The sequence below is a fragment of the Epinephelus lanceolatus genome, chromosome 10 (genome assembly GCF_041903045.1).
Source record: "Epinephelus lanceolatus isolate andai-2023 chromosome 10, ASM4190304v1, whole genome shotgun sequence".
Classification (NCBI taxonomy): Eukaryota; Metazoa; Chordata; class Actinopteri; order Perciformes; family Serranidae; genus Epinephelus; species Epinephelus lanceolatus.
The window spans coordinates 588699-610466 of record NC_135743.1 but is presented as its reverse complement, the minus strand read 5'-3'; the positions used below and the strand labels follow the sequence as shown (position 1 = coordinate 610466).

Here is a 21768-nt window from a genome sequence, read left to right as displayed (position 1 = left end):
CGACTGGCGTTATGGATGTGTACAGTTTGTCAACACTGATGTCATCACTCAGACGAGGATCTGGACTCAGAGTGTCACTCTGTGCTGATGCATCTGTGAATCTGCAGCTGGACTCGGGCCAGTTTGGAATCAGTTTGATTTTGAATCTGATTTTCACTTCACGGACGCAGCGTAATGTTTTTTTTCTGTGAGCTCACACAACCAGGTGAGAGGTTAGCCGTTCAGCACGGAGCAGAAAACCCATCAGCGGGCGGCCGCTGTGTTTTTCTATTTGTGTCTGTGTTTCAGCAGCTGCTTGGTGTGTGAAGGAAATAATGTTTGTTTTAGTTCAAACAGGAAGAAGGAGGCAGGAGGGAGGAACGTTAGCTCCTCTAAATGCTGACACACACTCTGCTTATAAAACACTGAAAACACTGAGAGAGGTTTTTAGGATCACGTCTGATTCTGTGTCTTTAAAACGAGTCAGAATGAACAATGTGACGTAAACAACCACCGACTTTGACCCATGTTCACTTCGTGTAAGATTGTAAAGTCAAACCCTGTTCTTTCTTCCTAAACGTGCCCACGTGTGTGTGTTGTTGGCTAAACGTAACCACGTGTGTGTGTTGTTGAAGGTAAAAACCATCAGTTGGTGGTGTTGTGCTGACGTAGTGCTTTTATTTTGAAAGAGACTGTATCAAACTGTACATTTCCTGTGAAAACAGAAGTGTATTTTGAAAACAGACAATGCATGTAACAGGCTGAAGTTGACACGGCGTCCCAGAACGTCAACAACCAACACACCCAGGGTACCTTGGACGTCATATGTGGACGTGGAAAGTCCATGACCAAACGTGGACATGTGACGAGGTCACAGTGAGGATGTGATGATGTCAGAATGACAAATAGACGATGATTGATTGAAGATGAAGATGAAGGGATGATGATGATGCTCTCACAGCAGAGACGAGTCCAGGAGAGATGTTGTGGTGAAATTGTCCGTTATAGACGAGGAGGAAATTGGCGTCATTACAGAGCGTGATTACAGAGAGCTGGTAAACAAAACACTGAAGTGTGACATGTCTGAGCTGAGAGCCATTGCCTCATCGTGACAGACTGAGTGTGTGTGTGTGTGTGTGTGTGTGTGTGTGTGTGTGTGTAGGAATGTGACACACAGAATGCGGCCGTACAGGAAGTGTCCTGATGCTGATGGAGATAGAGCAGGTGGAATGTGGTCCGACTCCCCTCTGACCACCCACAGGTCTTGGTGAGCGTGCAGAGCTTTAACCTGAGAGCAGACAGGAAACTACTTCCTGTGTAGAAACATGGATTAAAACATGATCGTCCTGTGTGGAGCTCTGAATATTAGATACTAAGTGAGTAACGATCATTTCTGTCTCTGTTTTTGTTTCTGTGTCGGAGCTCCTGAGCGGTTTCTGCCTTTGACACGTCGCAGGCTTGAACTCTGGACCACACTCTGTCATCTCACACAGACACACAGGATCGTGGGCTTCATCACAGTTTACTTTGTAATCTGCATTATTTTGACTTAATGGACTCAAATGATCACGTCTGACTGTCAGACTATCAGGACTGATGTTTGAGTCAAACTACTGTGATTTCAGTCAGAAACATGGAAAAAATCAACGAGCAGCTTGAGATGTCAAATTGCAAATAAATAAATAATACAAAATATTATTTTTAAAAATCGAGGGAAGAAAGAAAACAGCTTGAGGAAAACTATTAGGGATGCACCGAAATGAAAATTTGTGGCCTAAGCCGAATATTATTAAATGCTTGGCTGAATACCGAGTACCGAATACCGAATACCGTTGTTTAGTTTTTCATTAGTTTTTGCAGATGAACCCTCCAGATTAGTGTTGTCACGGTACCAAAACTGGATCCCACGGTACGATACCAATGAAAATATCATGGTTCTGAGTAGTATCACGATACCACAGCAAACATGAGGCAGATGTGCCTTTTGTCATTTATAAAAAGATAAATCACTTTTCTATAATACATCAATGATATTTCAATGGAATAAATTACTTATTGACTTATTCATACTTCAAAAACAGCATCAATAAGTGATTAACATGGGGGGATCAAAATAAAATAAATAAATAAAATAAGAATCAACCAGCCACCCTCCTCCCCTGACAAGTAAAGAACAGTCCCTTCATAAGTAAAGAACAGTCCCTAAAGTGCGGTGAGGTTTGTGGGCCGTGAACGGCTCGTTTCTCCTCTGACACGTCACATACCTGTGTTCGGCTGGCTCGGCTGTTCAGGTACTTCTGGGCAGTCATGACACCAAGAAGAGGATATTATTGGAGCCGACTTCTCCATCGCCGATAAACCAATGGCCGCCGTATTTGACAGGAATACATTACTGTCTGTGTCTGTGACCCCCGTTCAACCCACAATCGGTGGGATTCGCCTTTCGTTTCTGCTGCTGATTGAAATCTGTAGGCTGCTCGCACAGCGTGCTGAATGATTTAAGCCTATTTTGCTCGCTCAAAACTATTTTTAGTCGCAAATGCGAGTGCCGTGACGGGCGGATCGCCACACTGCCGACATTTTACTCCGCCCGTCACGGCATACTGTTTGATTGCGTTATCAAAACACGCCGCTATTATTCGGCCTTGCTTTTAACTTATTCCACCGAATACCGAATGTGTGTTTTTTTGCAATATTCGGCCGAATATATTCGGTTACTGAATATTTGGTGCATCCCTAAAAACTATATTTATAATTATTTTATGTTTAAAAATGATTTCACAGAATTATTATTTTTTTCCTCATTTGTTTTTTACTTTTTTAACTAATGTTTTTGTTTCTAAGTTTCTTTTATTTGTACTAATTTTTTGCTGTTTTATTTTTTTGTTGCTCGTTGCCTTCACGTTTTTAAAAGACATGGAGTCAGTTTGCTGTCGGCTTTAAAGGGTTAATATGTGACGTTTCCTAAAAGTAGTTTGTGACCTGGTCTGGTCTGATCTCAGAGGCTGAGCAGGGTCAGGTCAAAACCTTGATGGGAGGCCGCCTGGTGCCGTCAGTTTGGGGCAGATGAGGCTCAGGATGTAAAGCGGGTCGTCCACCAATCCGAAGATCGGTGGCTCGATCCCCGGCTCCTCCCGTCTGCATGTTGAAGGATCTTTGGGTGAAATACTGAACCTCAAACTGCTCCTGATCCATCAGAGGGTCAGAACCTGAGGAGCAGGCATCACCTTGCACGTTAGCTTCAGCCTCAGTGTGTGAACGTGTGAATGTGACTCGTAGTGTTAAAGTGCTTTGAGAGGTCTGAAGACTAGAAAGGTGCTGAACAAGTGCAGGTCCGAGTCCATTGTTTTAAATACTGTTATATTCTATGAACTATGAAGGCTGAAGAGTTTATTTTCTGTGAAACAGCTCATTTCATAGAATATGAACCTCGACGTGTTCTGGTGCTCCGACGACCAAAGAACGACTGGTTCATTTCATGTGTTTAAGTTTGACGTTTTTTTATCAAAGAGAAAGAAAAGTTTGTTTAATTAGTGTTAATGTAGATTTATTTTTCAGTTTCACATGATAAACGTTTCTGTGAATGATCCAAGAACTCAGTTACCAAAATGATGACGTGATTATTTACCATGTTTCTGCTGCTTGTTTGATTTTCTGTCCTGTTAATGCGTCTGAATTTATCTTCGCTGGACTCTGGCCGTGCTCCCTGTACGCCCGTGCTCCCTGTACGCCCGTGCTCCCTGTACGCCCGTGCTCCCTGTACGCCTGTGCTCCCTGTACGCCCATGCTCCCTGTGTACGCCCGTGCTCCCTGTACGCCCGTGCTCCCTGTGTACGCCCGTGCTCCCTGTACGCCCGTGCTCCCTGTGTACGCCCGTGCTCCCTGTGTACGCCTGTGCTCCCTGTGTACGCCTGTGCTCCCTGTACGCCCGTGCTCCCTGTGTACGCCCGTGCTCCCTGTGTACGCCTGTGCTCCCTGTACGCCCGTGCTCCCTGTGTACGCCCGTGCTCCCTGTACGCCCGTGCTCCCTGTACGCCCGTGCTCCCTGTACGCCCATGCTCCCTGTACGCCCATGCTCCCTGTACGCCCGTGCTCCCTGTGTACGCCCATGCTCCCTGTATACACCCGTGCTCCCTGTGTACGCCCATGCTCCCTGTATACACCCATGCTCCCTGTACGCCCATGCTCCCTGTATACACCCATGCTCCCTGTACGCCCGTGCTCCCTGTACGCCCATGCTCCCTGTATACACCCATGCTCCCTGTACGCCCATGCTCCCTGTATACACCCGTGCTCCCTGTACGCCCGTGCTCCCTGTACGCCCATGCTCCCTGTATACACCCATGCTCCCTGTACGCCCGTGCTCCCTGTATACACCCATGCTCCCTGTACGCCCGTGCTCCCTGTGTACGCCCGTGCTCCCTGTGTACGCCCGTGCTCCCTGTACGCCCGTGCTCCCTGTACGCCCATGCTCCCTGTATACACCCATGCTCCCTGTGTACGCCCGTGCTCCCTGTGTACGCCCATGCTCCCTGTGTACGCCCGTGCTCCCTGTACGCCCATGCTCCCTGTACGCCCGTGCTCCCTGTGTACACCCATGCTCCCTGTACGCCCGTGCTCCCTGTATACACCCATGCTCCCTGTGTACGCCCGTGCTCCCTGTGTACGCCCATGCTCCCTGTGTACGCCCGTGCTCCCTGTACGCCCATGCTCCCTGTACGCCCGTGCTCCCTGTGTACACCCATGCTCCCTGTACGCCCGTGCTCCCTGTATACACCCATGCTCCCTGTGTACGCCCGTGCTCCCTGTGTACACCCATGCTCCCTGTACGCCCGTGCTCCCTGTGTACGCCCGTGCTCCCTGTGTACGCCCGTGCTCCCTGTGTACGCCCATGCTCCCTGTGTACGCCCGTGCTCCCTGTGTACGCCCGTGCTCCCTGTGTACGCCCGTGCTCCCTGTGTATGCCCATGCTCCCTGTGTACGCCCGTGCTCCCTGTATACACCCATGCTCCCTGTGTACGCCCGTGCTCCCTGTGTACGCCCGTGCTCCCTGTGTACACCCATGCTCCCTGTATACACCCATGCTCCCTGTGTATGCCCATGCTCCCTGTGTACGCCCGTGCTCCCTGTGTACGCCCATGCTCCCTGTATACACCCATGCTCCCTGTGTACGCCCGTGCTCCCTGTGTACGCCCGTGCTCCCTGTATACACCCATGCTCCCTGTGTATGCCCATGCTCCCTGTGTACGCCCGTGCTCCCTGTGTACGCCCATGCTCCCTGTATACACCCATGCTCCCTGTACGCCCATGCTCCCTGTACGCCCGTGCTCCCTGTGTACGCCCGTGCTCCCTGTGTACGCCCGTGCTCCCTGTGTACGCCCGTGCTCCCTGTATACACCCATGCTCCCTGTGTATGCCCATGCTCCCTGTGTACGCCCGTGCTCCCTGTGTACGCCCGTGCTCCCTGTATACGCCCATGCTCCCTGTATACACCCATGCTCCCTGTACGCCCATGCTCCCTGTACGCCCGTGCTCCCTGTGTACGCCCGTGCTCCCTGTGTACGCCCGTGCTCCCTGTGTACGCCCGTGCTCCCTGTATACACCCATGCTCCCTGGGTATGCCCATGCTCCCTGTGTACGCCCGTGCTCCCTGTACACCCATGCTCCCTGTATACACCCGTGCTCCCTGTGTACGCCCGTGCTCCCTGTATACACCCATGCTCCCTGTACACCCATGCTCCCTGTACGCCCGTGCTCCCTGTGTACGCCCGTGCTCCCTGTGTACGCCCGTGCTCCCTGTACGCCCGTGCTCCCTGTGTACGCCCGTGCTCCCTGTGTACGCCCGTGACTCACTGTACGCCCGTGCTCCCTGTACGCCCATGCTCCCTGTACGCCCGTGCTCCCTGTGTACGCCCGTGCTCCCTGTGTACGCCCGTGCTCCCTGTACGCCCGTGCTCCCTGTGTACGCCCGTGCTCCCTGTGTACGCCCGTGACTCACTGTACGCCCGTGCTCCCTGTGTACGCCCGTGCTCCCTGTATACACCCGTGCTTCCTTCATCACCACTAGTTGTTTGGTGTTGTTTTGGTTTGACTGCCTGAATGGAGGAAGTGACGACAGACACAGAAACTGTCACAGGACTGAAAGTAAACAGAAAAGAAACATGAAACTGGACAGTTTGATTTGTGTCTGTCCGACTGACGCCTGTCATCCTGCAGCAGATGAAGAAACTCACCTGGAGGCTGAGTTAAAGCAGCTTTCTTTCTTTCTTTCCTTCACAGTGAAACATGAGTTTGTGTCTGAACGTCTGTTCGCAGGAAGTGAGTCAGTGAGTCATGTGACTGAGAGCAGGGAACATTATACACAAGCAGCCTCCTGTATTCAGATCTGATGTGAGTGCTGGTCATCAGCAGGTCATCGGCCCCGCCCACCAGCAGGCGCTAAACTACTTGTGGCTGGACGCCGTCTCTGTGAGGGATTTTAAGACAATATGAAATCTCATCTCGCACCTCGATGCCTTGTTTACTGACGAGCTCTGCTCGTCGGGAAGCGGCCAAACGGGAGCTTAAGAGTGTGTCCGCGGGGGGAAAAAGGGATGGCGTTGACAAGGCAACGGGAGCTCATTATCTCGTCGTCTATGCCGGTCCACGGCGCGCCATTGATGGGTGCCAGAGGAGAGTTTGGAGCAGACAGATGGGGTTGCACCCTACGTTTCACACACAAGACGACTGAGCAGGAATAACACGTCCATGAAAATGACATGTCGGCGCTGTAATCCTGGATTACCTGTCTGCCTCACTCTCCTTCGCCGTGCATCTGCCTGTCGCACGTTCCATATCAGAGCAGATAAGAAACAGTGGCTCAGCCTCGGCTGCTGCTGGGAGACTGTGTTTGATCCGTATTGTCAAGATACAGAATGTGTGCAGCCAGCAGGAGCTCGGCTGTCTGCCTCCTCTCATCCTCTGCCGACCGCTCTCTGACAGGAAGTGTGGCGTGGGGACAGGTGAGGCCGTGGAGCTGTGGGTCATCTGGTACATTTTATCTGCTGATCTCAGGTATGCAAACTGTCTGTGCTGCAGTAACCGGCGTCCACTGATGTACAGAAGGCATGAAGACGCAGAGATAAACATCAGAAACACCAGTTTTATGATCACTGCATGTGTCAGCTGTTGTCTCTCTGCTCACCTGAGAAGGTGTGTCAGTGAACGCCTCAGTCAGGAACAGAGAACGAGGGAAATCAGTTTCAGTTCAAGTTACTGCTCACTGCTCACTGACCGAGTGATTTGGTGGAAAATGGAAGATGTCTTGAATCAACGTCTGGAGCGAGGAGACCCTGTGCTGAGTCTCATGCAGTTATCTGATTGGTTGAGTACAAAAACAAAGTGATGTCACATTACGTGGAAATAACCTGTGAGTCCGTCTCACCATCAACTGTCAAACAGCACTGATGAGACAAATCTGACACGGCAGACGTTAACTCTGCTCAGACATGTCATACACGACATAACGTCAAATATCTGTAAAATGCTGCAAATGAGAAACTCACCTTGTTTAGCACAGAAGCTAACGTTAGCCGTCGTGCCGCTGCGGTGCGATCGAGTCTCTTCCAGAGGTTTTATAATCAGCCTTGAGCTGAGACGTCTTCACGGAGACTCAGTGAGACAATCCATGGTGATTAAACCCCACACTGAGTGTCCTCTCTGATCATTGATCTGTTCTGAGCTGAAAAATGTTTAACTTTGGGTAAAATGCTGCGCTCGTCACTGTCACCGTCCAATCACAGTGGAGAAGCGGCGGGACAACAAACACAGCAAAGACCAACCATCACAGAGGACAAATACTGTGCTGAACAACAGCTGTCACTTTTCAGCTGGTCCTTTGCACGGCCTGATGACAGCAACACCAGCGACTGTCCGACCAATGAGCATGTTCGGACAACATCGACCAACCAGAGGGTGGCGGTCCTGTTCATCACTGAGGAACATTTAAAGTCAGGAACATGAGACCACACAGACAGTTTCATGATGATCTCAGTTTGAAAAACACAAACAATCTGAATTTCAACTTCTGGCTTCAGTGATGAAGTCAGAACGTTTTCCTTTTTTACTGCTGCTGGGTTTTCTTTATAGTCTGAACTGAAGCTTGAGCGCAGAAACACACACCAGGCCGAGCCCACTGCTCTCTGTGTTTGTGTTCATCTCCAGCTCTGGTTGTGCCACAGCTAATGGCTGTAAGTGGTAGTCAGCATTGTTATATTCAAACTTGATGAGTCAGATGTTCGTCACATTGAAGTTTCAGTTTGGTCCATTTCTTCTGGTGCTTGTGTTGAAAACTGCAGTTGTCACAGATTACAGCAGATGTGGAGGAAAAACTTGCAGACTTTTCAGCACATGCTCAGAGAGATGTACATCAGCAACGGCGGCGGTGGCGGTTCTCTGGGTGAGCTCGCTCCTCAGAGATTGCCTTGGACCGCTGCCACCGGTCAGATTACAGCCACAGGAGTCTGGATGAGAAAAACCTCCAGCGCCTTTGTTCAATCCCCGTCCTCAACATTTTATTTCTAGAGAGTAACAACTTCTTGTGTGAGAGCTTGCGAGCTGTTTACGCTCCCGTCTCTCAGCAGCCAATCTTTCTTCTGGTGATGTGTTGTGCGGCGGTGTTTACCCACGGCTACGTCTGCTGTTTGCAGGAAGTGAGTGGGAGAAAGAGATTTAGTGTTTTTTCCTGTTGATGATTTACATGGTTTTGGTTCGTAGCTCTGTGGCAGCCTGCAGAGGTTTTAGTCCTGTGTATTTGGCACAGATCGTCCCTCAGCTCAGATATTTGACATGTTGGGTTCCTTGAAGGAGGCAGCTCGCTCCTCACGTCTCTGCATCGTATGTGAATGTCACATCTTTTGTCCAAGGGCACAAAAACCCTGCAGAAGATGATGAGCAGCGTTCTTTATGCTGAGTTGAACAATAGAGCGCTGACAATAAAGCTGTGATTACAGAAACCAGTCATTAAATCTAACAGGAGCAGAATGTGTACAGACTGACCTTGTGACTTCAAAGACCAGCACAGAAAATATGACATGTGATTTGTCTGAACGGTCCCGTACAGCTCAGGTACACATTTTCTCTTCTGTCTCAGTTTATGTTGCAAACATGTCGAGCACAAAGCAGCTTTTTGTTGGTATTGTGTTGTGATGCTGCAGAAATAATGCATCAGCTCTTTATGTTGCAGAGACACAACAGTGACATCATCATCACAGACACGTTCATTCAGTCCAGGTCTGACATGTGAAGCCTTCAGAGGACATGAGCTCACAGCTGGGTTTATTCAGGCTGTCTTTACACATGTCGTCTTAAGTCTGCAGACACGGATCAGATCGCAGTCTTTAGTGAGGACAGGACCAGTCTCTCTCTCAGTGCCTTGCTCAAAGGCCTCTCTACAGATAGCATGAAGTAATGTGGCAGGGTTTGAATTATGGCAGAGTTGTCAGGAGCTGGCCTCCATCATGGCCGCCGCCCGCTGGGTTTGTTTCCATGCAGGACAGAGACATGATGGATAATATGTGGAGAGATGTGAAGGTGTGAAAGGATGCAGCAGCAGCTGGTGGAGATCTGTGGATGGAGTCATGTGTTTGATTTAGATCATCTGGACTGTTGTCTGTGTGTCAGAGATGAGCTGGCAGGTTCACCTGTGCAGATCCTCATTTAGACAAACAGCTTTTTCTGTCTGTGGAATTCTTTACCTTCAGAATTTAAACTGGATCCTGATTTTGATCACGTTAAACTCAAACTGAAACCGTTTTTAAGAGGAATCAGTGATGTGGTCATAAATAATTTGGAGCTTCCTATTCTGTGGTGCTAATTATGTATCACAGTTTGTGTCTTGTTCTGTCTCTACTTTTATTGTTGTGACTTCACACTGTCACCTGTCACCTGTTTTTGTATCTTAAGGCCCAGCTGGGGACGAGCATTGCAGACTAGCTCAGGCTGTAGCTGCTGTGGTGTGACATTTATGTGTGCTACATGCTAAGTACATCATCAATAAGACCTCAGGAGGGCCCACACACACGGCCACTGTGACATTAGCTTTTGCTCAAATGTGGAAAACCTACAACTACCAGAATGCACTGCACCACACCAGACCAGACCAATAAGCACTCCTGATGGTGACCTAATGCAAGTTCCTGGTCCTAAAACAAAATGGCAGCCAGCTCGTAACAAACAATCTCATATGACAGCCAAACAGTCTCTAAAATATGATTCTGAAAACACTGCAGGAAGAAAAAGACACGTAGTGACAGAAACTCAGTTTTACAGTACGACAAATCACATAATCATTATTATTATTATTATTAGTTACAGTGACACGTGAAGGATGGAAACAGACGGGTTTATTTGGTTCAATAAATGCTTTGATGTGTTAATACTATAACTGAAATGTGAAGTTTCCATGTTGGAAATAACTAAACTGAAGGTCAGAGTCAAAGACCACTCGCCTTTTCCTTCAGTAAGCAAATGTACACAATGTGATGTATGTCAGATTGACTCCACAGTGTACCTTTAAACCTGTTTACTGCTGTGGTTCATATCTGATCAGTGCTGCTTACTTTAATCTCAGTTTACTGAGTGTGAGATCTGCTTCTGTCCCATGTGTCTGCGGTGCACGCACCAACATGAGGAAGTACGATCAGCTGCAGTGAAACATGTCATCAGATGAATTCTTTCCACTGAGAGATGAGCAGGGAGCTCAAGATGGAGGGACGTCTGGCTCAGTTCACTCACACACACACACTAACACCATCACTGTGACGATGCTAACCTGGACGACAATCAGCAAATTATCTCTTTAAGTTATCATGAAATGAATCACGTGTGAAGCTGACGCAGCGCTCAGCGTGTGTTCAAGACGTCTTGATTTGAGGAGGCTGAGTGTTTCCTCTCTTACAGGACCTTTACTGCTGCTCCACCTCACTTCGCCGCCGAGTCTCTGTCAGATCACATGATGTTTACTTCTGACATTTTCCAATTTAGTTGTCAAAGTTAGAGGAAGGACGGACGGAGAGAAGAAATACCAACACACACACACACACACACACACACACACACACACAGTGTGCTGTGTACACTGTTTGGCCAATAAGATCTCAGAGCTCCACTAAAGCAAATCAAATGTGAGCAGACATTCATCCGTCCAAAGTGATGCGTCACTCTCAGTGGGAGGGAGACAATCGCAGTAATTGTGAAGAGGAAGCTGACAAGATGTAAAAACAATGGCCGTGTGTCTCAATCACTCACACGCACACACACACACACAGAGTGAGGAACATATTTGTGGTCGCCTGGTGTTTGCGTTGGTCTGTGTGTGTGTGTGTGTGTGTGTGTGTGTGTGTGTGTGTGGTGTAATGTGGTCTTTAATAAAGACACAGGTTGGCAGATCGGGAGTGTCAGTGTATGTGGCGTGCAGCCTCTTCAGGTGATTTATGAGCGCACTGTGAGGCTATTACATTCTGGGCCCAGTCGTGTTCAGTGAGGCTGTTCAGTGAGGCTGATAAGAGCAGCCCACCTCTGCAGGTACGACGTTTAGTTTCACTGGAATATCTCTGCTGTTTGATAAAGGAATTAAAGACGAGCAGAGAATCTAATCACGTCGTCTGCAGCTGCAGCTGGAGCTCCTCTATTAGGTTAGCCTTCCTGCTTTTGTCCTTCAGAGTGTGTGGAGCATGTTGGAGGGACGGCGGCTCAGATCTGTCTGCATCGTCACTGAATTACAAATGTTCCACCTCTTTACTGTGGAAACTAAATTCTGCATCAGTTCCTCTCGCTTCAAGACACCCGATCTCAGAGCGAGTTCCTTTACCCTCCTGAGGACGCCTCTGTTTATCCTGAACAGTCCTCACTTCAGGCAGAGCCAGAGCATCCATCTCTGTGCCGCTATGGACCTGGACCTCGTGTTTGCAGACAGACAGAGAGGCGAGGGGCCGACACGGCGAGGCCAGAGTTCACGCCGCAGAGCGCCGCAGCCCAAAGGCCAGTTGTCAGCCACCGGCAGAGGGGAAATCAACGGGGCACCGGCCAGAGCGCTTTGGAAAAAGGACGAGTCAGGGTCGCTTTCAATTAGCACAGCGTGTCGTCACTGCAGCGAGCGGCGGGGGATGAGAGGAGGAGGAGGAAGGAGGCAGCCGAGGGTTAGGGAAGGAGAGAGGAAAGGACACAGGTACAGAACTGAAGGTAGGAAGCCACTAAGGCACAAACAGTCAGCAGGATAAAGATTCTCATACCTCCATGTTGGCGGCAGCTGAGGACGGAGGAATTTTGTTTCTTGGTTGTCAGTCTGTCTGACCCATTCTCGTGAATGTGACATGTCAACAACAGCTCAAGGGAATTTGCTTAAATTTGGCACAAATATCCACCTGGACTCAACGGTGATGGCGGTCAAATGTCACTGTGCCCACGAGTGATATTCCAGGAACACATCAGGGATTTTTATTTATTTATTTTTAGTTTTTAGTTTTTCAAATTTGGCACAAACATTCACTTGAAGTCAAAAATGAACTCATTCAGTTTTGGTGGGCAAAGGTCACTGTGCCCATGAGTCTGTCTCATTTACGTGAACGCCATATTTCAAGAACCACTTAAGTACATTTCTTTTACAGATTTGGCACAAATGTCGTCTTGGACTCAACAATGAACTGATTTTGATTTTCGTGGTTGTAGGTCACTGTTACCAGTTCATCACATTCTTGTGAACATGATATCTCTTGAAGGAATTTGCTCAAATTTGGCACAAATGTTCACTTTGGCACAACGGTGATCTGATTAAATTTTGGTGGTCAAAGGTCACTGTGATCTCATCTTGCTCATTCTTGTGAACGTGATATCTGAAGAAGGCTTTGAGGGAATTTCATTAAATTTGGCACAAACGTCCACTTGGACTTAAGAATGACCTCACAGAATGTTTTTGTCCATAACTGAAGAATTCATTCACTAATTCTGATCAAACTTGAAACAAATGTCTAACAGGATAAAATAATGAAGGTCAAAAGGTCAAAGGTCAGCTTGACTGTGACATCATCATGTTTTAACGTCATATCTCAGGAACAGAAGGGGAGACATTTGGTCAGACACAATCTTCAGACTGCTGATTGGCCTGGTGAGGTGGAATTTGTAGTTTTTTATGTTTTGTTTGTGGCATAAACAGATAGTTGTTTATAATAAACAGATAGCTCTTTATATGATGATGTCATCTGTAAATGTATATTTTACAGTGAGCCGAACGTCACGGTATCAACCACAAACAGATCTTCATCATGTGCAGGGTCACAGGATGAATGAGTGAGACTAAATGTGACCTCACCCTCAAACAGGCACAGGTGTTTACATTAATGATGTCATAGATGCGCCCACAGAGAGCTGAGGTGTGACACGTTCAGGTTGGTCTCTGAGTTTGAATCTGGGTTTGTTCTGTTGTTTTAAGGCTTTTCAGGGTTTGTGTGTGTGTGTTACTTCCCTCTCAGCCTTTGTGTGTGTCTGATCTCAGTCCTCGAAGCATCAGAAGGCCAGCGGCGGCGGCGGCGGCGGCGGCGGCAGCGGCGGTGGTGGCGGCAGCGGCAGCAGCAGCTCCTGACAGTTTGTGAATGCTGAATGAATGTGTTGGCTTTATTGTCCTTTGGGATGATGTGCCGACAGATTTGAGTGTTGGCAGTCCAACAAAGCTCCGTCTTTAGAGGAGCTTTGTCACATATGAGGGAGTGACTCAGAGCTGCCGCCCTGCTCGATGGAGGAGAGCAGAATAATTAATGGCTCTAATGTTCCTCTCTGTCCTGACAGACCCTCAACAACTCATCTGTGACGGAGAGCGTAACGACTCCTCTCGCTGTCAGAGACGCTGACGACCAGTCTCATGATCTGTGACATGAGATAAGACGTCCACATCCCCCACTGATGATAAACACCAGCCCTGTTTACACACAAATGGCGCTATAGAGCCGCCACAAAGTCCCGCCTGCACACCGCCTTTACATTTTTACACACGTGTGTGATTACAGCATGATGACATCACAGACATGTATCATCACTACAGGTAGCAGCGTCACTAACTTCACTGCATCTCTGTGAGAGTAGCTTCAGTTGAGGAGCCGTTACTGTGATGAAGAGCAGTTAGTAGCTCTGCTCACTACATTTAACATGTGACAGCAGCGTCAGCCTCCAGTGTGACACATAACATACATGTCAGCAGCTCTTTGGAAACAATAACAATGACATCACATGTCAATAACAATATCAGTATAAAGTATAAAGATAGATGTCCTCATACAGACAGTGCGTCTGCGCTGTCAGTACCTGAGTTCTGTGTCTGATTCTACGATCGGACCTTTGATACAGAGCGGCGAGGTGGAGTAATGGCGTGATATCCTCGCCCTGAACAGGCGCTGTTAAAGGGCGATAATGTCTTGACAGACTTCTCCATGTTTCCTCATAGTTCTTGGTCCAAACTGTGCGTCCTCTTCCACAGGATCCTCAGAAATGAGTTATTTGTTTCAGCACAGTTAATGCACTAAACATACCAATGCATGCTGGGACTGTTTTCCCCTGAGGATGGCGAGAGCCAGCAGAGCGGGCTGAGACTCGCCGCGGTCTGCCGGTGCAGAGGCAGGCTGAGACAAATACTGCAGCTCCCTGTTTGGAAGGCATTATCCCCTCACAAGTGTGAGGCTATTTATGTGGAGTGTGGGCGGATGTAATGAGTGTGGCCGAACCAGCGTGCCAATTAGTCTCATACTCGTACACGTGTGCCCGCCTCGCCACTCGTTGGAAAATGAAGACGTGATTTTGACAGAAATAATTTCAGCGGTGATGTTGATACAGGATCTGGAAGGTTTCTGAGCCAGTTTGATAAAGTACTCTGTGTTTTCCAATCACTTCCTGGTCAGGACGGGGGGAAATGTTCCAGGAAACTTTGTGACCACGACACACTTTGACCGTTAATTAGAACCGAGGATAATTAAAATGAAGTATAGCAACTTCCCACAGAGTGCCACTTTGGTCCTGATCAGGACGGTAATGAATCGGTCCTCAAACTGAAGGCGTCACATTTGGAGGAGACACTGAGTGGACACTAATTGATTTTAACATCGGCTCACTCATTTCAGTCTGATTCACAACAATAATCTGTGTCGTTAAGAGAAAACATGTGATGTGACACGGCAGGAAACATGTTGATTCAGCGCCCTCGGTGACTGCAGTGTGTACGCCACAGCTTTGATGTGTGTTTTATTAGTTTTATCTCCAAAGGACGGCGAGGAGATTAAGTGGAACTCAATCTGTCCGCACCTCTGCAGCCTTTAGCAAACGGCTGCATTCAGCAACACTATCATTACACACATTACATGGAACCTGGAGAGCAGCGAGTCTTATCACGTCGTGTCTCGCAGATAGTGAGAGCTAACAAGACACAAATGTGTGGACGGGAGGGGAAATAATCTCAAATGAAAGCAGCCAAAAAGCACAGTGTCGTCTTCAGTGTGGTCAGCTGTGTGTGGAGACGCCTGCAGAGGATTCACTCATTTATTGGGTGTTTACAAAGTAACATGTGGCGGCCGGACGTTGACTGAACGCTTGTTTATGAGTGCCGACTCTGCCTTTTGTTTCCTCGTCTCAGAGGAGACCAGATGAGAGATTCCTGATCTTTTTAGAAATAGTCTGGGTGGATATTTTTCAGCCGGCCGGGCTCCTCTCGCCTCGCTCTCGTCAGTCTATTACATTTTCCTCCTTTTCTAAGAGACGGCAATTAATCTAATTAGTAATCAATCAGCCGGTGGGCCCCCCGCCTCCTCCGTGCTAATGGAGGATATGACAGGCCTGGACCTTGCATTATTAATACCCCCATTCCTGGAGCCCAGGGCCCCCCTGACGCCAGTGACCAGGGGCCATTGATCACTAGCACAGCCCAGTGAGCAGCTCGGGGCCTGCAGGGAAATATCCAGAGGAGTGGGAGAGAGACTGGAATGTGGAGAGGCGTCTGTGTGGGATGAATGTGTGCACGGGCTTCAGGGTCATTTTGGTGAAGGAGGGATTGTGCCAGATCTGCTCAGGGGAGCTTTAATGTCCTGAACGTGTGATGCTAGTGCCCGTGGTCTGCAGGGAGGCTGCTGGTGCACGTTGGGAGGAGATGAGGGATTGCACGGTGCTGTTAATAGGAATGTTGTGCTCTGAAAAGCTCATTTGGTTAATGGGGCTCACCTCCAAACTATTACGGCAGGATCAGGGGGCTCTCTGCGGGACTATTTCTAGAAAATGAGATTAGAAATTATAGAACGCCACTAACACCGGGGCACAATGATCGCAGCGTGGCAATGAAACAATCACGGCAACATTATCCTTCATCTCCCATGCGTTATATGAGCACCCGATCTAATCGGCCCAGCAGCTGAAGTTACAATCCCACCAGCTGATCTCATTTGCTACGATCGATACTGAGAGGGACTCTGAGCAGGCCGTGAAGAAGAAACTGAGCACGACAACAGGAGCTGTTTGCCTGGTGTTAGCTGTTCCTCCTGTGTGCCCATCTGTAATGTGTCGACGCCGTGTGCCGGCGGCTGGTTATCGTGTGGGGGATCCAGGAGGACGCGCCGTCACAGCTGAGCCATAACTAACAATCGCCTTTCAGGGGACTCTAACGGTGACATGATCCAGTCACAGCCGAGTTGTGAGGAGAAATCTGCTCCTGAAGTTTACTGAAGCAGGAGGAGCGTAAATCACCAGTTTCATCATGATATGATCTGATATCGATTCTTTGAAGATTTCACAAACTCTGCTGTGATATGATTCTGATGTGATTTTAATTCAGGTCCTGCGATCGATACGAGACGATATCATCTGATCATTGAACACGTGTGTTACAGACGAAGCTGCTGAAAAATAATGTGAATAAGTGAGACCCGTCAGGCAGCTGCTGTTTCTGTAGTCAGACGTTAGAGTAAGATGTCCGACCAGGTCCGTCACGTGTCCCCAGAGTTTGATCTCTTACGGCTCTGTTTACGACACGTGTTGCGTGTCGACCTGTCAGTAGTCTGAAACAACATCTTTTAACTCTGCTGATTTATTCCACATTAAATAACTTTTCTCTCGGCTGCTGCTGTTTGACAGTGACACAGATTTTCAAAATAAAAGCGTGACCTTAAGACGATGATATGGATCAATGTTTTCACTTTGCATTGATGATATTGGGTCATTGATCACTGAGATCAGTGCAGATCGATGGATCATCTGATGATGACTGTATGAAGCTGTTCCCCACATTGTGTACGGCTCTCAGTTCCTCTCTGTTTATTTGTTTGTTTGTATTTGTTTATTATTGTGAGGTCACTGTAAACATTAATCATTAACTGTAACGTGTGTGTGTGTGTGTGTGTGTGTGCGTGCACGAGTGTGCCGAGGCCGTCACAATACTCTGCTTGATCTGCAGAGGGCGGGGCATGTTAAGTATTTCCTAGTCGGCGGTGGTGTTGACCTCACAACAGTTAAATCTACATCCCAGAGTAACAACAGCAGGTCGACCTGCGTCTGTGGCGACGCTCAGTGATGCTGTTTTGTGTCCTGACAGTGTTCAGACTGCAGGTGACTATACAGACGTTATGAGGACAGCTGCTGCACTGACTAACAGTAAAATCTCTGTGATCATGAACGCAGCTTTTGTGTTTGCATCATTGTTTTTCTTCACTGCAGATATTCATCCGTCCGTCCGTCCTGCTGCAGGACACAATATCTCCTCAGTTATAAGAACAAGCTGTTTATCAGGTCTAGGAGGACGAGTGTGGGCGAAGGTTTGGAGCTGAATAATCCTGACCTCTGACTATATCTGTTTTCACTCTATACGAGGACTCGGACACACTTTAGTATCGCTGTGTTTCATTTTCCAGCACTGAATATCTGTATCATACAACAATCAGCTGACACATGGTATGTGTTTATATTTACAGCTGATCCTCATGTGTTCATCTGTTTGTTTCCACAGGAAGTTTGTTAAAGACTGAACCATCTGAGAGGAAGAACCTCAGAGGGGTTCAAACCCCTGACGCCCCATCAACCCCCCCGCCTCCAAGTCCCTGCTGAGGTCAGTTCCTGAGAGAAGTAGGAGGAGCTACAGACGGGTGGATCGAGACAAAGCTGTCGGTAAGTTCAGTTACGATTCTTCTTTCACATCGTACCCAGAGTAAATATCACTAAGTTCAGTTTGAGCTTCGACTTCTTGTCTGCTTTGTTTGCTTTGTTTGACCTGATCAGAGTTTTTGAGGTAAAATTAAAAACTGGAATCCAGGATCGTCGACATGCATCTAGCCGCTGCTGAGGGGTTGTACTTTGAAAATAATAGGAGCTTATTTTGTGATATGTTTTGGCCTTTAGTTGTCTAGTTAGTTGTTCCAACGACCACCAGCTCTGTTGAGGTTGAAATAATCCCATAATTCTCAGAGTTAGATGAAAATCTGTTGCTTTCCTGTGCTGTTTACAGTCCCGTAACGTTCTGCCCTCCACTCACAGTCAGCTCTGTTTCACCACACTGACCTCTGCTGGCAGCTGATGTGCACTACATGCAAAGCATCCACAGTACAGCCTCTGCAGTGTGACGTTCATATGAAGAGGAGCGTCTGTGTTTTGGACAATATTAGAAATGATACTGTCGGGATTTCTGAATGCTCTGATGCACCATCGCACTGTGAGACAGCACAGGCCTGTGTGTGTGTCATAGTGTTGTTCTGCTGTTTAATATTGTCTCCATTTATCCATGTTAGTGTGTGTTTAATGTGTGTTAGTAGAGTGAATCAAACTTTACAGCCCTTCACACAGACTCAACACAGTGGCACATTAACACCATCGCCAACTAGTGTTTTGGAGGTGTAACTGCAGAGCGACACGGACACACCACCGCACAGTGTGAATGATGGTGTTGAACACTTGTTGAGGCTCCAGTGTTAATTCTGTTGACGAAAACTAGGACGAACATTTTTCATCAGCGACCTTTTTCCATGATGAAAACTAGACGATGACAAGCTAAAAATAGACCTTAATAATAAAAAATTAAGACAAAATCTTTGTTTCATTTTCGTTGACAAGATGAAACGAAAATGTTTGTGGTGCATTATGGGATGTTGACAGTCAAGAACAGTCATGCTTGTAATTATCTGGTAAACTCCAGTAAATAGTCTGCACCAGGATGTTTCAGTAGCCAACAGAAACAGTCACACGTTTGGGGTTTTTGTATGAAGGATAAAAATGACTAAAACTAATAAACATTTTCATCTCAAGACTAAATCTGAAACAGCTGTCAGAACGAACACTGGAAGGCGCCGGCGTCGTCTCTACACTGAGTCTGTGTCCAACCAAAAATCAGCCCTCAGTCTTTATCTGGAGAAAGTTTATCATTATAACGACGTACAGGATCTTTTGTTTCATCCCAGCGGTGCTGACGGGCCTCCACACAGATCAGTACAGTATCTGAGAATCCCCGTCAATGTAGATCTGACAGAGACGATCAGTACGTCTGCAGGACTGTCCCAGATATTCTCTGAGAGGAAACACAGCTCTGTGAGTCGCTGAGATGAATGTAGGAAATAATGACATATCTATAAATTCAGGTTCACTTCCTGTTCGGCTCAGTAATGGACTGAGAGCTGTCTGCTCCGTCTGGTAATGGCCTGCCCTCGTTACACCCAGACCTGACGGTACGAGCCGCAGCGTTGCGGGGTTTCAAGTGTTTTTCCAAAGTGGTCTAAAGACAGCCGTCACACGGACAGGTAGACGGACAGACGTACTTTATGTAACACAAACACGTTGTTTTTGTCCCTGTGAGCTCTCATTTGACAGCGTGAACACTCACGTTGGGCCATCTCTTTATTCCCGGCCCTGCAAAGCTGCACATTGTGCTGTGATCCCTCTTTTGGCCGCCCCAGCAACACGGGGCCATTGTACAGAACTGTGCGTGAGTCAAAGTGAATAGAAGCCGGCACTTTAGCACGGCTCTCTGCTGACAGCAGGGAAACAATACATGACGCTCCGCTCAGAGGGTGAGGATATAGGAACGAGGTGATGAACAGAGCGCTGGTGTGGCGGTGGCACGAGGGCCCTGACGTGGACAGCCTCTTTCTGCCTGTCATTATTGATGACACAAAGACGTATCAAAGGGGGTGAAATGGGACAGAACGGCAGTCAATGCGGGTGCACAAGCGTGAAACATGATCAGACCGCTGAGTTGAATGGAGGTATTATCGTGGCAGAAATGTGCGAGAGAGACGGAGGCAGAAAGAGACTGAGTGGCATTGCTTTCATATCTTGTCACCCACTCACTTGACAATGCAGCGCTGTGTCCTTCCCAACACAAGTGAAGCATAGTTTGCTGCATATTTTGGATGTATGAACATTTGTTCACGGCCCACATGCTGACATGAGAAAACAAAACACGTCTTTGTGTATCCAACCAAAACACGGCGAAGCTCTGTCTCAGTGAGGACGACTTTACAAGATGACAGGCTGAATTCATCTGTCACACCTGAAGGATGGGGTTGATGGAAAATTGCAGCTATTGATTAGTAATGGAGTGATCTGCAGATCCATCAATCAATTGTTCGACAAGAAAAACTTCAGCTTTACTGAGGAGCAACAGCTAATATACTGAAGAGACAGTATAGAAGACACACACACATTCTGACGTCCAGTGGGGTAAAGAAACGTAAAACAGGTCATCACACTCAGCAGCTCCTGTTAATACAGACTGGTGTTTGGAGCTCTTCCTTAAACGCTCCTCAGACCTCTGATAGATGACAGAAAGTCACCATCTTAGATACCGAGAGTGCCTGAGCCGGTCATGTGACACGCCAAACCTGTTGCCCATATTCATGATAAGATATAAATGTACATGTGTGACCTCGACATCATACCACAGCTACTTGATAGATATATGAGGAGAAAACACCAGCATGGACACATTTATTAATATCCCACACATATAAACTGTGTTTACAATGAAGTGTTTATATTTGATAAGTGTTATAAATCGACTTGTGAAGACGTGCCATCAGTGCCATCAATATCTGTGATATTCAGGAGATCAGGAGTGAAATGTTTCATGTGTTTAGAGCAAAAGAGTCTGATGACTCATGACATCAAACTATGTACGTATTGTCTCATAAAGAAGAGCTACAGGTGAAGTTTAATCTAAACCAAAGATCTCTGTGTTCACAGTTAGTCAGCGTCATCCTCGGAGGCTGGGAGGTTTAACTCCACCGGTTGTTGTGTAATTCAGGTGAAGTTGAGTCGAGCTCAGACCGGCCCGTTCACCCCGCTGACACTTTTCTCTGTAATATTCAAAAACAGTTTCGACTCGTCATGAATCTTTGGTCTGAACTGGACTTTAGCTGTTAGCAAGTAGATAACACTAGCTGTTAGCTGTTAGCAGCTAGTTAATGTTAGCTGTAAGCTGTTAGCAGCTAGTTAATGTTAGCTGTAAGCTGTTAGCAGCTAGTCAATGTTAGCTGTAAGCTGTTAGCAGCTAGTTAATGTTAGCTGTTAGCAGCTAGTTAATGTTAGCTGTTAGCAGCTAGTTAATGTTAGCTGTTAGCAGCTAGTTAATGTTAGCTGTTAGCAGTTGGTTAACATTAGCTGTTGGCAGCAGGTGGAGCTAAGAGCAGATGGAGGTAACACTGAGTCACTTCATGATGTGTTCAAGCTCTGTCTCGTAAAAATGAGTATTGGAGGTCACCCCACACTCTAATGCTACAGGCTGATGTTTTCCTACAAAAATCAGCG

At 47.6% G+C, this 21768-nt stretch overlaps 1 protein-coding gene across 2 annotated transcripts in view; it reads left to right on the top strand.

The window, feature by feature from the left end:
* sema6cb (semaphorin 6Cb) overlaps positions 1 to 21768 on the top strand; it is a 204217-nt gene that overhangs the window by 73632 nt on the left and 108817 nt on the right. For both annotated transcript variants that reach the window (XM_033640692.2, XM_078171252.1), the window contains exon 3: positions 17984 to 18141. The gene's annotated coding sequence lies outside the window, so the exon portion shown is untranslated. The remainder of the gene's footprint in view (positions 1 to 17983; positions 18142 to 21768) is intronic.